Genomic DNA, 13,987 nt, shown 5'->3' on the forward strand with positions numbered 1-13,987 from the left:
GTCTTAATTTTTTGGAATTTCGGAGTGTAATTTGATACAGCAGAGACTTCGGCAAAGGTTTTACCCAAGGCATTCGCTATATCTAGAGGACCAGAGAGTTCTTGTCCATTGTATGAAAGAATTGGGGAAGGGATGATTGGAAACTTCCCAGAAAGCTGTCTAGTTTTCTTCCATATTAATCTGGAGTCGGTATTTCTGTTGATAGTACATGCAAACCGAGTCCAAGAATCTTTCTTGGCTTGCCTGTGAATGAACCGCGCTTTTGCCCTTAGCTTCTTGTAGCTAATTAAATTAGCTGTTGTCGGAAATCGACGGAATAAATTGAATACTTTATTTTTTTCCTTCTTTGCTTTCGTGCACTCTTCGTTCCACCAGTAGTTGAAGTGCCGTCGGGTTGGGGGGTTTGATAATGGAATTGAGTATTTTGCTGCAACTAAAAGACTGGATGCGATATAATCGGTTACTTTATCTATAGGTTGTAGCTGAATAGTTTCTTTGTCCAGAATGATTGCTGATTGAAATTTGGCCCATTTGGCTTTAGAAAATTTCCATTTTCTGCAGGGTTGGTCTAATGGTAGTTGTGTAGTGAGCGGGTTACAGACAATTGGAAAATGGTCACTTCCCATTGGATCATCCATAGCGGACCACTGAATGACTGGAAACAGTATCGGAGAACAAATCGAGAGGTCAATTGCAGAGGTCTGTTCAGTAGGTAACTGTATATGGGTGTGTGTACCAGTATTAAGAATGGTAAGGTTTTGTTTATCTAGTAGAGTTTCAATCAGTCGGCCCTGTCTATCTAATTTAGAGGATCCCCATAAAGGGTGGTGGCCATTGAAATCCCCTAGCAAGCAGACTGGTGAGGGTAGCTGTACTAAAAGTTCTTCAATATCTTTGAAAGAGTAGGTATTGTTTGGTGGGAGATAGACTGAGACTAGCGTAAATGCAATCTCAGCAATCAGACGCACAGCAACGGCTTCAATTTTGGTTTGAAGAATGATTTGACTAGCAGGGATCTTTGAGTTAATCAAAACAGCTACACCACCACGAGCAGAGTCAGATGTATTCCGATCTCTTCGGTAGACTGAGTAGTTATTTATAGAAACAGAAATTTTAGCAGTTAAATAGGTTTCCTGCAGACAGAAACCCACTGGAGAGTAGCGTCTAATTAAGTACTGAATGTCATCAATGTTGCCTCTAAAGCCTCTACAATTCCACTGTAAAATATAAGGCATTATTTGAGTTTAGAAGAAGCTGTACCTGACGTGGCTGTCTTGTGGCGTTCTGGCTTTGGTTTATTTCTTTTTGGAAAGGTGGGGCGACCTGTGTCCATATCTTCTTCTTCTTCTGCAAATATTTCAAGAATCGGATCTTCCTGTTTAGATGGGTACTCTTGATCCATTGATGTTTCCTGAATACTCTGTTTTGAAGTTGAACTGGGATTATTTGGTGTAGTAGCAATCATTGACGAATGAGGAGATTTTGCTGGAATCGTAAGAGGCGTATTACTTGCTTGATCTGAGTGCTTCTGGATATTGGACTGTTGCTGAGAAAGAACAGCTCGAGCCCAGTCAGAGATTGATATGTTGGATGGAACAGTAACATCAGTTTGCGTGGCTATTGTTTGATATTTTTTTGCAATACTGGCATAGCTACGGTTAGATATACTGGGTGCAATTAATTTTCTTGCTTCCTGATAAGTAACTTTGTTTTCGACTTTATATTTTACAATTTTTTTCTCCATTTTCCACTTCTCACATGTTTTAGAGTAAGCAGGATGGTTACCCTTGCAGTTAGGACAAGTCATTTCTTTTCCCGAACAGTCGTTTTGACTGTGATCAGAAGATCCACAGTTGGGACAAGCTGGGTTCCCTCTGCATGCCGTCTGAGAATGGCCATACTTTTGGCATTTGTAGCATCTCAACGGATTAGGAATATAAGGACGAATGCGACAGAGTAGATATCCTGCTTTTACTGTTGAGGGTAGATTTGGACTGTTAAAGGTGAGAATGATACTTCTGGTGGGTGTGAGTATATTGTCCCTTTTAGTCATGATTCTTTTGACAGCAATTACATTTTGTTCGTTTAGCTCTTCTTTAATTTCTTCTTCTGTCACATTCAAAAGGTCCCAACTACAAATAACACCCTTAGATGTATTTAGGGTTGCATGGGCAGTTACCTTTACTGGAATTTTTGCAAAGTTTGTCACTTTCAGGAGTTTTTCAGAATGCCTGCAGTTGACAGTTTCTACTAGTAAGTCCCCCGATTGCAATCTCTTAACCATCTTGGGAGACCCTGCAATACTTTCCAAGTGTTTTTGGATAAGAAAGGGGGATAGCTTACTAAGAGGCTGTTCTGATAATGAATGCATTATTAAAAATGCAGGAAACTCGGTTGCAGAGGAAATGGTTTTTAACCTCTTTGCTTGCGAAGAGTCATGTTCGTGCTCTGTGTTTAGCCGACTGCTTGTCGGTTCTAAACAAGGAAACATATTTTGTTCCATCTTGGCTCCTTTTAGCCCCTGGCAGATTAACTTTTCTGCCAAGGTTACCGGCCCCGCCACGGGGAGGCAGGAGCAGTGCCTGGAGTGACCAAGCGAAATTAGTAGGAGTTAGTCGATTAGATATGAAAAATAAAGAAAGGTTACTTTCCTTCCTTGCTCTCTACCAGTACTTTTGATACAAGAGCTACTAAATTAAAGGATTTCTCAAAGAGAGGAACGTAAAAGAGAATGCAAAATTCACCTATCAAAAAGTCGCAGTGAAAGCACAAATAGAAATCGCTCAGTCAATCGCTTGGCACCCAGGGCCACACACAATAGTATTGTCAGGACCATACACTTATGCTTGCAATATAGCATGACTGAACTTTCAGCTCTTACTACATAATTTAAATTATTGCTATATCCCAAAGCATTACAGTAAGAAGAAAATGGACAGTTCAAAGTCACTCGCTAGGCTCCCTTTTCACTCACTCCATAGTGCAGGTATGTCGTGGGTGGACTTAACAACTGACCTTGAGCTGATTGTTGTCCCTTGATGTAACTGCCAGGGATGTCTAAAACATCTATTAAGTATATATGAATGAATGAAATTGAGACTGCATCAGATAAATCAGTTAAAGACAAACCCAGAACCAACAGACCCTCAACAAGAAGAGTGACATGCAGCAATGATGAGGAGTCTGCTTTTAGATCTCCCTACTATTCCTTGAAGGTTTATGAATAGTTAAACAAGGTGTTTCCTGATGGGTGAGATTAGGAGAGGAGTTCACAATTTTACCAGCTGCAATAAACTGGCCTCCAAGAAGCCCAGATCCCTCACATTGTGGGTGCCTCCGTAGGCAGGAGCAGCAGCAGCAGTGCGTAGCACACGCTTCGTGATTAGACCGGGGTTCGAGCCCATGACCACCAAATATGGAAGATGCGGAAAGGTCAGAGAATGACCACAGCATATCCCTGGAGCAATATGGCCTTAATTGCCAATGCCCCTAAAAACGAAATAACAACAACTCACATTGTGACAACCTTATAATTCCAATGATGGACTAAAGCAAGCCATAAAGAATGCTTTTAAACTTGTAACACCTAACGTGCTGAGGAGCATATCACACTGAATTTGGCATACCATTTTCTATTCTAATCATTGTATGTAGTGAAAATGTTTTTAATACAGATACTTGATAAAGTTGCTTATAGGTATCTATAAGCTAGTACTGTCCTGTCAAACTATGTATACAGCAAAATGTTTTATGGTGTTTTCTACTACAGTATGTACTTTCATTACCATAAGTACAATAGAGTAACGTTTACATAGGTGTAACAAGACTTCTACAAACCCTGCACGAATTTTCAACAGAAAGTGTAATGCAAACTATCAGCTGAAGAAATAATGCACATTTGGCAAATTCTATGGGTTTTGGCGATTGATTTATTAGTGAACTAATGCTCACATTATCATGTATTAATGCTACAGTTTACCTCCTCATTCTTCACCACTGTTGGGGGTGGCCATATTTTAACATCGGCCAAGCAAATAATTTAATCATTCTGGAACAGAATTATGAGTGAGTACATTTGAAATTTCTAGGGAAAATGTTAATGACAAAAAAAAAAATAATAATAATAAAAAATAAAAGAACTTTAGTTTGTCTTTAATCTGAGCAGAAAACAGCACCCACTACCATTTTACATTCTAATTCATAAATGGGATTCAGAAATTTATATGCAGTCATAAAGAAAAAAAAAACTGCAGTTTTTTATATATACATAAAATAGTAACAAAAAATTAATTTAATCAAACTGTTTCTTAATAATGCCTACTTCATTTATATGGTAGTTTGATAACCCATATGCTTTTTCTCCAAGATAGAAAAGCTGACTGCCTGTTCATTTCAACATTTTGCTTGATGGGAGAATGTTCCATCAACTACCACCTAAATATCCATAGTTTACAGTAACTGAGAAACTTGCTCTGGATGGGAAAATATTAGCTGGTTGGATGAATCAACTTCATCAACTACAGATAACACTGATATCCAACAGTTGGTAATGCCCCATTTGCATTTCTCACAAAGGGTACTTTCATGAGGAGCAGATCTAAACTGAGGTTTGGGCCCTCTTCTTTTACTACGTCTGCTTCCTTGACATCTGTTAAAGGGAGGGAAAAAAGAAGTCTAATTAAAAAGCATCATTATGCTGGAAAATTATTCTTCTAATCAAAAAATAGTAGTGAGCTTCTTCAGGCTCAACATCAAATTTACTGCAATTCAGCTGATATTAGAATTTTTTTTAAGAATCCTCTATTATTAATGATTTAGTTCACAACTACAAAGTGGTCATCAGTGTGCCAGCACAGAATTAACTACAATGCATGTTCAGATTCACATAATACCACAAAATATGAAAATTTTTGTTGTAACCTATATCTTGCAAACTCCTCTGGGCCTCTGTGATTGTTCAAGAATATAAACATAAAATTTATTTTATGGGGCTGGATGTGGTCATACGGTTAATGCACTTTATCACAAAACAAGTGGTTATGGATTCAAGCTGCTAACACACTACCACAAAAAATGCACAGCCACTGCAAGCTACAGTGTTGAAAAGCTAGCAGTTTTTAATTCAATATGTATATATCAAATTAAGGATTGCAATCAAAATGAATATATAACCATGTCTGGCCTTGGCAGGCTCAAGAATGAACTTATTGCAATCATAAATTAGTCTCCCGTAGGTGGGAAGGGTTGAAGGGGGTGGAGGAACAGTTGTGTAACTAGGATTTTTAGTACCTACTGCCATACCAGAAATGGGCTTTGTTTTTCATTAATTTTTATTTAATAAATTAATTTAATTTAGCCAATCATTAAATAAATTACTATTTTTTTTTTTTTCAATTATAATGAAATTATTATAATAGCTGATTTAGATAACTTCTTCATAAATGATAAATTCAGCTATTCTCAATCTTCAACCTGATGCAATAGCTATGGGTGGGAAATAGGTTGGTGGGAACTCAGCCATAGGTGAAATCTATGAGCAAGCCCCCAACACCCTTCTTTTCTTTTTTATGAACCCCCCAACTAAAAAGGTTATTAGAACATACAGTATAGTACTTAATATTGTGTATGGGTTGTAGGTTAAAAAGACAGTTGTTGACAGACTTTAATTTCTTTAGATTGTAATTTTCATGAAATTCATGTGAAGGAAGGTTGTTCCAGTAAACAGAAGTAGAAAGGATAAATGAAGTAGAGGAAAATTTGGAGTTGGACAGTGAACTGAATGGTTGCAGCATGCATGTGGACTGATTTGAAAGGGCACAGGGGAATTACAGATGCCAGTTCAAAAGAATGGTACAAGAGACTTTGAAGAGACAGGTCATTAATTAACATAACTGTCTCCTCTTTGAACGGAATCTGAAAGCTTGAGAGGTTTTGGGAGCTCCATCCCAGATGTGGGAACAATATTACATGGTCGGATAGATTTCAGATTTGTACAGAGTGCATAGTTGGTAACATTGACAACAGAAATGAAAACCCAGTTTTTTTGGATGTAGAAAAAGCAGTATTTGCGATGTTCATATGCCAAAGTGAGATTTGAAATTAGAGCAATTCCTAGTAGGGATATGTGATCTTGTGTGGATATTCGAGTGTCATCAAAGATGAACATAGGAGCGGTAGACTTGTTTTTGTGAGAAATAAGATAGACCAAGTTTTAAGAGGGATTAAAGTTGACTAAATTTTTTTCTTTTCTCCACTGGAGAAAAGAAATTTATGGACTTAGTGGAGAATATTTGAGAAGTTGAAGCTGTTTGTGCAGGACAGGGATTCTCAAACTAGAAGGTGCAATGTAGTGGTGCTATCATCAGTAAAACCTAAAATACAAGAGGTAAAGAGCAGAAAAAAAAGAACTGAACTCTGAAGAATACCAAGATTAGTAGAGAAGGTAGAAGCATCTACTTCCATTCACAATAAGCAGTCAGAGAAAATAACTAGATACCCAAATGGGGGGGGGGGCAGAGAAAAGGTTGCCAATCAATAAGATTGGCTTTTTAGCATTAATATTGGCAAACTGTTAGTAAATGAGCTTATATAACATAACCCAGAGGGGAGCCATTTTTAATTCCTTCTAATAAATTATCTAATTCTTCCTTGAATTTAATACCTACCTCCTCCACAACACCAGATGGAAGTTGTTTCCACTCTAAAATCAATCAATCTCTGGCTGAAAGCAAATTTTCTCACATTATCCTATAACCATCCTTTTTCAACTTAAATGTATGTACCCTTATATGTGTCATCTGAGCAAGGGTTAGGTTGCAATCCACATTTCATTTGCTCAATCAATCAATGTAGTTTCCAGAACTGGAGTCTTACACCAAGTCTTTTTCTTTCTTTACTACCTTCAGTGTGGTACCAATCCCAGAATAACATACCTAACCGGTATGTTAAGCTGGGATTACTGCCACCAATGTTTGCAATACCTTACATTTGTCAATGTGAAACTTCACTGTGACTTCTCAGGCCATCTGGGTAATGTTTGCTGCAGCATCACACCCTGATTTCTGTCATTCACCACCCTGTAAACCTTACTATCACCTGCAAACTTGGACACTAATGTATCCATAAATATTAATAAATATTGAACATAAACACTAACTGCCCAGCATTGAACTCTGAGTGATTCCACTACTAATATTGGTCCAAGAAGAGCAATGCCCATTAAAAACCACTTTCTGCCACTTAACCATCCTTTTATCCAGTAATTCCACATTGTTCCAATTTGTACAGCAGTATTTCATGAGAAACAGTAGAAAAAGCTTTGTTGTATACAATGTCAGAATTTTTTTTTGCATCCATTTTCTGCGTAACTACATCATAGTAGGCAATCGGGTTGTTCAGACACGATCTTTCCTTAATGAATCTGTAATTGCCATATAACTGCGTTCTGTCAAGATGCCCTGCATTAATGACTTTGATCACAGACTCCATTACAGATGATCCCCGCTATTAACACTGATAATTCGTTAAGGAAAAACAGAATGCTAAGCGAGCGCCGCATTCCCATAAGGTAACATATGTATTTGTGAGTGTATTTGTCGGTGCCATACGATATTTCCTAATTCAAATATTTGTACATATAAAATATTCTGCATTACATACGTATATAATTATGTGGTAACTACTTACGTATCAAAATTAAACTTAAAATTCCGATTAAAATAATGAATTTAATCATGAAAAATGTGTCGATTTTGGGTTGAACTTTGGCACTCTTCCAAATAAACTAAAAGGGGTATTAATTTTAAATCCCCCGCAGCGTTACCACCCAACAATAAAGTCAACCGTCGTCCTTCCCCGCTTTGAAACCTGGCATGTTTTTTTCTTCTTTCAATATGAAACTTCTTTTAGGCATTCGTTTCCACAAAAGTCCTGCTTCATCTATGTTATAAACTTGTTGAGAAGTATAACACACAATACCCCTCTTCCATAATTTTAACATGTTCTTTTTTGAAAATTTTGGCTCCTTGATCTGCACTTGCGGCTTCTCCCTGGATTTTAAATCTATTCAACCAGCCCTTACTAGTTTTAAATGGTTCCAATTTTTTTTTTTTTTTTAGGTGAATTTTCTTCAGATCATCATATAGGCTAATCTCTCTCGCTTTTTTATTATTTATGATATTTAACTTAACTGAATATTATTATCTTCAATAAAATTAGTTAGTTAGTCTTTCCATTTCAATCCTAATAGCCGGCCTAGCCCTGGTTGCTTGCAGTGGAACAGCTATCTTTCCCGCTGCTAAAATTAATTCTTTATTATTTTTTTAATTATTCTTACAGTTAAACTTGCAAGTCCTAAATTATAGCACACATCCGCTTGTCTTTGACCGGAATCGATTCGCTTCAAAACGTCTAATTTAATTTTCAAATTCAGTAGTATTTTTCTTATATTTATAGTTTTCGTATTGCGCCCAGACGTTGTTGCTTTTTCATTCTTATTGGCCATTATTAACTCTTCGAAAATGTAACTGCGTTGGTTGCATTAATTATGATACAAATGTTCAAGTAAAGTGTCCGTCACGCACGATGTGTAATACTGTACTGAGTGATTACTAGACTTCGGATAAATGCATATAACGCAAATATTACAAGCAATATACTTGATCATTTTTTAAAATGTTGATCTCGGAACTACGTAACAAGTCACTGTACTGCAATTAAATTAGCGTGTAAGAAAATTTCACTAAGCGTGGGAAAATTTCTAAAGTCGGCGTGGGAAACGTTTTAATGCTGTTTTGCTATTCATTTTCAAGCTATCGACTCCATCAAATGAAACGATTTCGTTAAATATGCCAAAAATGCAATCTGTAAAAGAGCGTTATAGTGATCTGTGACAGCATTATAGTCAAATACGGGTTATAATATAAGAACAGCGTTATAGTGATCTGTGACAGCATTATAGTCAAATACGGGTTATAATATAAGAACAGCGTTATAGCGAACCGCATTATAACGGGGACCTGCTGTATTTTCCCTGGAAGAATGAGATTCGTTTCCCCAGAATCTTATAGACACCCTTATATCGAGCACGGTTCACTGCTGTCAGGCTTATTTATCTGTTGGAGGAGATCACACGCAACACTGATGTCATGTGAGCATATTTTCGAGCATCGTATCGACTTCTGTAATGTGACCTTTTTGATAATTCTTATAACTCTCCAAAGTTTCTTGCTGTCTCCTCATTTCTCGTTATAATATTAAACGAATGATAACATCCATGATTATGATAAGCAGTATTTCTTTTCAATAACTCTTCCACAAAATATTTATTTCTTAGAATTTCATCATGTGCTTGCTTGATATCTCAGGAAAAGAAATGGTTGTACAGACTAAGAGTAACATTGCTGACATAAACTCTGAGGCCAGGGTTTTTTTTAGATTACTTTCCAGTTTAAAAAAAAAAAGAAAAATATATGTTATTTATTCGGATAAAAAAAATTACTAGAAGGGCTTTTGTGATAACTGTTCATGATATAGATTTCTAACTTCCAATTCAAGAACTTATCAGTGCTACGGTTTGAAACAAAGGTCTGCGCAAATTAAAAAACGCTAATTTGCATTTTATTTAAGATAGAGATACACTTTTTTAAAAAAAATTGTGACTAGTCAATCTCATGACCTTGTTTATTTTTAAGACTCAGAGTGGAAAAAAGCTGCCAGCTGTTTAAAGCTATATATAGAATCTATAAAGGTCCCAACAGATTTTGGTTTGTGAGTGGTGGTGGAAATTTTGGGTGGGAAGCATTACCGGTAATTAAAGCCTAACTAACTGGTTAGCTGTAGTTGTTCTAAAGTACTGTATATAATAACATACAGTAATATCAAAATCACCTCACAAAATGGAATGGAAATTAATTTTCTCTCTAACATTCTAACTACCCAAAAAAATTACCAAACCCAAAGCTCGAACTTGGTATGCTCACACCCAGAAAGGTTACAACTAACAGATTCCCAGTTGGTCGGGAGATCCGACCCTACAATAGAGGGAAGGGCCTAAATTTGTACCAAGGCTTGAAAATTTATGGTTTTTTTACTATTCTGTTTCGTTTTTGTGGTTTCAATTCCCATTGCCTGCCGAAGATTTGAAAAGGGGGCTGTTTTTTTTTTTGTTTTTTTTGTTCCCTCCCCACTTAAACTTATTTCCACAAAACAGGCAAACTAGCCACAACATACATTCAAGTTACACATACAAGGTAAAGTGAAGGCTCACTTTTTTTTTTGTCTCACCCAAATTATAAACAATCTAACCTGCTGTGGGGTATGGCGTCTGCTTAGATTTATATAGATATATTATTGTAAACTACAAAATATAACTAATAATAAACAATAAAGTAAAATCAAATTAAATAAAAAGTAAAGAATTGCCAAAGAAAGAAACCACATCTCCCACAATTCCTTATAATTAGTTTACTATCTTACAGTATATCATATTAAATAAATGTTTTCCATACTAATTTTTTTTTTTTTTTTTTTTTTTTGATTTTCAAGGACCACTATTATGTAAGGTACTTTTTTTTTTTTTTTAGAACCTATAGAGAACCTATAGTACTTAGTACCATGCATGGACTGAAGGTTGAGAAAATGAAAGATATTTGTTGACATTAGACTTGAACTTCTTTAGACTAATTTTCAGGAAGTGCGTATGAAGGAGGGTTGTTCCAGAAAACGGCAGTTCAATGAATAAATCAGTTAGAAGAAAAGTTGGTTCTGTGAGTTTGAAGTTGGACAGTAAATGGATGTTGAGTGGTAAAAGCACGTGTTCGGACTGCTTTGAAAGAGAGAGCAGGAATTATAGTAGCCAATTTAGAAGAACAGTGCCCATGGAAGTATCTATAGAAAGGTCTATGAGAGAGAGTGTGTGTGGCGAGACTCTGTTAGAGATGAGACAATTTACCTAACTGCCCTCTTTTGAATGGAACTAGAAGCCTGAGAGAGTGCTTTTGGAGGGCACTGCTCCAGATATCAGAACAATATTCCATGGTATGCCGGATTTGTGATTTGTATAGAGTAAACAGCTGTTTGGAAGAAAATACCAAGAGCGAAAGAGAAAACCAAGTTTTTTAGGTGCAGAGGAAGCAACGTTTGTGATGTGCTTTATGTCAAGAGAGAGTCGAAGTCAGGATAATCCCCAAGATCTTGCCTATTAATCGGAGCATCATCGAAGGTAAGCATAGGAGCAGAAGAATCATTTTTTGCAAGATATAAGACAGGACTGAGTTTTAGAAGGATTGAAGTCAACTAAGTTATCTTTGCCCCACTGGAGAATTACCTGGAGATCAGAATTTAAGGAAATGGTAATGGATGTTCAAGAAGTTGAAGCTTTTTGAGCAGGGAAATGTTACTCTAACTGGAAGGTGGAATGCAACAAAACTATGGATAGGATTTCCATTTTCTATCGTCAACAAAACTATGAATAGGATTTCCGGTCAATGGAAGGTCATTATTATAAGAAGAAAAGAGTGGGAGAAAGAACTGAATCAGTTCTTTCAGAAAGAACTGAAAGACAGAGCCATCTACCATTAACCAGTGAGCGGTCAGATATAAAACTGGATAGCCAATTACAAAAAACTGTTGGCAAACCATAAGATGGAAGCTTGTTTAGAAGACCTTTATGCTAAACACAATCGAAAGCCTTTGAGATGTCAAGAGCAACTGCTTGTGTTTCACCGAACTTTTCCGTTGAATTTGTCCATAAATGGGTAACATAAGCCAGAATATCACCAGTGGATCGACATTGACGGAATCCATAATGATCAGACGGAAGGTTTCTAGGTAGTTTAAAAGTTGGCAGTTAATTGATTTCTCCATTTCTTTAGAAAGAGTATAAGTAATTTCAATGGGACGATAATTGGATGGAAGGGATTTGTCACCCTTTTTAGGAACTGGCTGGATATGAGAAAATTTCCAAGCAGAAGGAAAAACACCTTTGGAATAACAAAGTGAAAAAAGGCAGCAAAGAACAGGAGTAAGTTCAGGAGCACAGGTTTTGAGAACAAGTGGAGAAATACCATCAGCTTTCTGAGCATCGAGATTCATCAAAATCCTTTTGACGGAAGACCACAAGAGGTATTCAATGGAGTGTACTGGGAATGGTTTGAGGTGATTTACCAAGATCTTCAATACATGAGTCGGAAGAAAAATAGGATGCTGGCAGGTCAGCTTTATCTTTAGCTGATGTGGCAACAGAACCATCTGGTTTTGACAGAAGCGGGAACAGAGATGGGCAAAAACTGCAGCAAATAGTTTGGCAAGAGACGAGAATGGTCGTCTACCATTAATGCAAGAAGCAAGTTTTGTACTCTTAGCCTGTTCAAAATCTACTTTGAACTGATTAATAATTGCTTTACCAAGTATAAGTAATACGTAATTTTTATTATTACGCTCTGTCACTTATAAAAACGTAGTACTGGAAATATTTTATAACAAAATTTCAGAAATATTATACGATTTCAGAGAATATAGGCTTAGTGGTTCGCGTTAAAAATATGTTGAAAGGGGTTCGCGATAAAAAAATATTACGTTGAAAGGAGTTCGCGAGTCGAAAAAAGTTGCGAACCGCTGGTAAGATCATCTAAGTCAGTTATAATAAAAATTTATTTCTTACTGTTGCCATATAACTTAAGACTAGAGCAGTAGCGAAATTACAAATTCTGCCTCTCGCCGGCACAAGATTGACGGACGGGCTCCCTCTGCTCTTTAACAACCAATCCAAACTAACCCACACTGCCCTCTGCCTGCAATAGCGGTATGGTATGTCAGGACACTTGAAATCTCTTGGATTAGAGTCGAACAAAATGTCACAAACGATTAAAATGTTTCAATTTACTAATGTTTCTAACAGTTTTTGCCACTAGCTAATGCATGCCCACATGCCAATCTATTTAAGTTCAGTGAAATTCCCTATAGCTGCTTTCTATTTCCCTGAAGGCCAGTGGCGGATTTTCGCACAGGCGCACGAGGCGCGCGCCTTGGGCCTCAAATCTCAGGTCTCAAAAATAAAAAATTGTTTCATTTTTAATTTTTACACTCATCATTATTACCGTTACTGAATAAAACTAATTTAATATGAGAAGTTTGTAAAAACTCTTATGCGAATATCCCTACATATTATATGAAATATCTATGCGAACTAAGTGAATCTGAAGTAGAATACGTATTATCATTAATGCTTAGTTGTGCCATTTTTTCATTTAAACATTAGTTAAAATATGTATGAAAGAATTGCGCAACCAAAATGATTAAAACCGCAACACCAAATTTAGAGTGCGTGCTATAGCAAAAACGTGCGCGTAGAATGCACACTGTAGTAGTACCGAAAATATTTAGAGGGCGTGGCCTCAAAATTGAATTGCGCCTGGGGCCTCTCAAGTGTTAAATCCGCCACTGCTGAAGGTCAAGCGTTGAGTACACGGCTCCAAGGCTCGGCTATTTTCCATTGGCAGCAAGATTGCACACCCAAGCACACTATGGAATTGGAAAACTCCTCCATATCCCAAGCCAAAGAGCAGAAAGCCTCTCCATGATCGAAATCAAATGCAGCCCAATTTTAGGGGATAAAAGTTAAAAACAGGTGGTCCCAGGGTAGGGGATATAGCCCCTACCCTTTTAATCAAAACACTTTTTTTTTTACCGATACATAATGATTCCCCAGAACACTGCTTTAGCTTCTTAACTCCTGAGACTTCTTTAACTTCTTAACCTCTGAAGGTAAACATATCAATTGTTAATTGGTTTTAAAATGAAAGTTTTACTTCCATACACTCAGACAAAATATATTATTCATAGTTCAACATATGTTTGCTAATAGAGATTGTCAGCCAGTTGATATCTGAAACAAGCTGGGTTTCTCAAGGTGATGGAGTTTGGCCTGTTCTGTTTCAGATAGTTATTTTCGTCTTAACTTCTCTTTCCTGTCCCGAAACCCTTTGCT

The 13,987-nt window shown here is 36.8% G+C and overlaps 1 long non-coding RNA gene across 2 annotated transcripts in view; it reads right to left on the minus strand.

Moving 5' to 3' along the window:
• LOC150075164 (uncharacterized) overlaps positions 1 to 13,987 on the minus strand; it is a 170,295-nt gene that overhangs the window by 21,183 nt on the left and 135,125 nt on the right. For both annotated transcript variants that reach the window (XR_016547912.1, XR_016547913.1), the window contains one exon: positions 4,322 to 4,648. This is a non-coding gene — a long non-coding RNA (uncharacterized LOC150075164). The remainder of the gene's footprint in view (positions 1 to 4,321; positions 4,649 to 13,987) is intronic.

Source organism: Mastigoproctus giganteus, chromosome 14, assembly GCF_048544385.1.
Source record: "Mastigoproctus giganteus isolate SK-2022 chromosome 14, ASM4854438v1, whole genome shotgun sequence".
Lineage (NCBI taxonomy): Eukaryota > Metazoa > Arthropoda > Arachnida > Uropygi > Thelyphonidae > Mastigoproctus > Mastigoproctus giganteus.